The 4491-nt window shown below is 40.7% G+C and overlaps 1 protein-coding gene across 1 annotated transcript in view; it reads left to right on the forward strand.

Annotated features, from left to right (window-relative positions):
• The first annotated feature begins 2128 nt into the window (after positions 1-2128).
• The window catches only part of LOC128687814 (ankyrin repeat and KH domain-containing protein mask), a 126003-nt gene continuing 123640 nt past the window's right edge, over positions 2129-4491 (forward strand). Inside the window, exon 1 of the mRNA XM_070082098.1 lies at positions 2129-2287. The gene's annotated coding sequence lies outside the window, so the exon portion shown is untranslated. The remainder of the gene's footprint in view (positions 2288-4491) is intronic.

Below are 4491 nucleotides of genomic sequence, written 5' to 3' on the forward strand. Positions count from 1 at the left end.
GGAGACATATAAGTGCGTACCAGCCTATTAATGAACAATATTTCACAGACTGCACTGAAATCTTCCTAGAGAAAAAAATCGTTGTAGAGTATGTAATTCAAAACACAGCAAGAATCTCCAGTATCTCTTAAGAGGGCATCCTAAACTTACCAGACTTTATGGTTTCTCGAAGACCCTCTATCCTGGCCTTTCTATCCACAATCATTTCGTGGATAATCAGTGCCCCGCTCAGACTAGCTGGCCGCCTCCACTAGTAATGCTGCCTTCCACTGTTGCGCCTCATCTGACTCCAGTATAAAAGCAGTCTTCTTACTGTCTATGCTTCAGATTTATCAAGGTACTGAACAACTTCTAGGCTGAAGAACTGATTACCTCATCTTTTGTCTCCAGTCTCAACACTTTCATATATCTATTGGCTACAGCTGATAAGGTCTGTATTGAATTGATGAAGCCACTGGTTGGTGAAACGTCTTCAGAATATTGTTACCTAGGTGTTGCACGTGTGTCCAAGTCCCCAACACTGTGGATTATTCATGTGCACTAGAAGTCTTGATATTCTTGCAATTCTCAACAGGATCATCTTTGACAAGCTCTCACTCTTAAGAGTGAGAGCAAACTCCCCTTTCTTGATGTTCTCCTCTTCTTAACAAGGCAGCGGGATTTCTTCAAACTGTGCAGGAAGCCCATTAACAAAGACGCGACAATGTTAGTAACAAGAGAAGTTATTGGCTTGTTCCTAAGGTTCTTACGCATTTCCAGCCAGGAACTTCTCGAGGTGGAGGGCACATACATATTGAAACCCCAACTCGCTTCCATATCAATCCCTTCTTCATCCAGGACTGCAGACAAAATGGCGCAGACTCTCCTGCACCCCATTCCCACTGTGGGAACAACTAAGAATTTCTGTTGTGTGGTGATGTGGCCAACACCAACTTCGCTTTCGTTAAGAGTAACATCAACATGGGTATTACAGCTGAAACTTCTATAGAAGAGCTTACCAAGAAGCGATCTTATAAATCACCAGCTCTTTCTGATGCTAGAGTATATATTATTCCACATGGACAATGTGATCAAAAAGTATGAGGAAGAAACTGGGAGGAACCTCTCAACTAGGTTAAGCGAGCAGCACAACATGTGCAGTAGGTCACAGTCCTGGTAGGCGAAGCCTACCTATCATTGTTTATAATGTAATTAAATATTTTTTCTGTCTAAATTTGTGTGGTGTTACCCTCAGTGTCTCAGAGATTTAGGCTTAAATGTCATCTTCTTGGAAAAAATATTGATTTTAAAGAAAATAATTCAATTATGTGGCCATGAAATAAAAGAACACTTACTATAAAGTGAACTATACGTAAGTGTTTTTATCATCTTGAGCTAAATGATCCACTGAGCTGTAGCGCTCTCAACACACATAATAATTTATCCACTTGAGAATTAAGCCACTAACCCCGTCAACTTGGTCTGTCGGGAGATATCTTCCGTGTGGCACGGTGTTATCTTAAGTTCAAGAACAGCACATAACCAGTGATGTGGTCAGTGTTTCAAGATATGTATGCATGCTTAGTTTTCTATAAATCCATCATGTGTTATTATGATTTAATTATGACCTGAGATATGCTGGAAATTTCTAATCATAAAATTGTATCTAGGATCATGTAGATATGAGAGGCTAAGGTGAGTTGTAAGTCGTTGTCTGTTTGTGCTCTATTTCCTTTTGCAGTTACTTGACTTATTTTAGAGGGTTTCTAGTCTTCACTTATCTATGGCTGTTCTGAACAATTTAACATTGTTGTACTTATATGTTATATGTTTTAATTTACGCTTCATTCATCTCTAGGGTTTTAGATGTCATTTATTAATATACCACTTATATATTACAATTGGAACATAACTTGGATCTATCTGCTCTGTAATTGAGAAGTAATGAATCTTTCTTAAGGTGTCCTCTGTCTTTTCTTTTTAATAACACTGGGCCTTCACTTCTTGGTGTTATATATGCCTGTGTCTTCTTAACGAAATTAAAAAATATTCGCACAGCTAAACTTAATGTTTACCAAACCTTATTACGACTGTGACGGTGACAGTAAGCTGAAAACTTTTGATAAGATTAGATCTCTTTATCAGAGACTGAAGTGGAGGTCAGAGAGGACCAAAACCTCAGGTATCAGAAGAGTTTTCAGCAGAACGTTTAAAGTTGCAATAGCAACTGTAACATCCTAACAACAGTGGTGGTCTAACAAGAAACGCAATCAGCAGTTTCCAACAGTGCCAACAATCTATACAGCAAGTAAGTACCTACCTGTGACAAACCAATATTTTGTTTCAAAAGTTTTTTTTTTTTTTGTCTCGTAGGCCAGCCTGTGGTCAGACCTACCTGGTGACATTTAAATGTCCGCGAGCTACAGGCCTATATACCAGCTACACCCTGGATGATGTAGCACATTCTGAAAAATAGCTCAATTACCTTTTTATAAATTTTGGTAGAAGGTTGAAGAATTTTAGAAGTGTGCTGACTGGAGACCTGATCCACAAATACTGTCCATGTATATATTATTAGTCGTCTGTGGAGACAAAGAGCGTTATCCGTGGAGGTAATAAGGGATATGTATCAGAGTATAGTGGCACTAACACTCTTGTATGAGTGTGAAACATGCGTTCTGATGTTGCAGCGAGGAGGAGGTTGGAGGTAGTGGACATATCGTTTGACCACCTCTAATTGTCTTGCAAACCTTGCTTGTAAAACATGTCCTGTTACCAACATTTGTGTCAATATTTTGTCTCCTTGGACGAGCCTAGAGCAGCAGTTTTATTAAATTGTATCTGTATCTTCTGAACACTTACTTAGTTCTTTGCTACTAGCTCACAGTCGGACTTAATATGATTCTGCTTGAAAGCAGACCTTACTGAAGGAGAGAATTCCCAGAAAAAAAAAAAACTTTTTTAAAACTTATAAAAGCCCACGAAATGTATATATTCTTATAACCAAGACTCTTGTAAAACACCTGCAGTGGCAACAAACATCCCTGAACCAACACAACTGGTCACTCCACATCACTACTCGTGCAGTCATCGGAGGAAAAGAAAGCTCTAGGCAAACTGCATGTATCGAGAAGAAGAAGTATGTCTTCATCATATACGTTAAAGTCTGGTGGGATTGTGCCAGTGATCCTTGAGACAGCGAGTGATAACCGGTAGAGACTACATTAATTATCTCCAGGTGGAATAATGTTTCCCGAGAAATCTTAAGAGACGAACTGATTGGACTTCTCAGTAAGGTTCCACTTGTGGGAAGAATCTTACCAGAGTACGAACAATAAAACAAGAACTGATCTTTCTCATAAGGATAGATTCACGACCAACACATAATGGTAAATAAGCACTAGCTGTCAAGATCTGTCTAGCAAGAGATCCAATACAGTTAATAACAAATCGAGAAAGAGGTTCTCCAAAAGCCGGCACAAGTGGTACTTGTTGTACAAATGGTAAACACGAGGAAATAAAACTTCACCAGAGTACAAAACAAATTCCTGCCACAAAACAGAGCGAAAAACCAACGTCAAAGACCTGGGAGTGATCATGTCGGAGGATCTCACCTTCAAGGACCATAACATTATATCAATTGCAACTGCTAGAAAAATGACAGAATAGATAATGAGAACCTTCAAAACTAGGGATGCGAAGCCCATGATGACACTCTTCAGGTCGCTTGTTCTATCTAGGCTGGAATATTGCTGCACACTAACAGCACCTTTCAAGGCAGGTGAAATTGCTGACCTAGAAAATGTACAGAGAACCTTCATAGAGCGCATAACAGAGATAAAACACCTCAATTACTGGGAGCGCTTGAAGTTCCTGAACCTGTACTCCCTGGGACGCAGGCGGGAGAGATACATGATTATATACACCTGGAAAATCCTAGAGAGACTAGTACCGAACTTGCACACAAAAATCACTCACAAAGAAAGCAAGAGACTCGGCAGACGATGCAACATCCCCCCAATGAGAAGCATGGGTGTCACTAGCACGTTAAGAGACAATACAATAAGTGTCAGGGACCCGAGATTGTTCAACTGCCTCCCAGCATACATAAGGGAAATTACCAATAGACCCCTGGCTGTCTTCAAGCAGGCACTGGACAAGCACCTAAGTCGGTACCTGACTAGCCGGGCTGTGGCTCGTGCGTTGGATTGCGTGTAGCCAGCAGTAACAGCCTGGTTGATCAGGCTGTGATCCACCAGGAGGCCTGGTCACAGACCGGGCCGCGGGGGCGTTGACCCCCGGAACTCTCTCCAGGTAAACTCCAGGTAAACTGACCAATCATCTGACACGCGTGGTAAGTCTTAACAAGTGATATCACCGACTTTGACATCCTTGGGCAAGTAAAGTCTTATAGCAGCTTACTCACTCTTCCTCACACCAATATATTCACCAACATTACTATTGTGATCACATTCCATAGGTTGTGTGTGGAAAGACTCGTCATCAACACAA

Source organism: Cherax quadricarinatus, chromosome 1, assembly GCF_038502225.1.
Source record: "Cherax quadricarinatus isolate ZL_2023a chromosome 1, ASM3850222v1, whole genome shotgun sequence".
Taxonomy (NCBI): Eukaryota; Metazoa; Arthropoda; class Malacostraca; order Decapoda; family Parastacidae; genus Cherax; species Cherax quadricarinatus.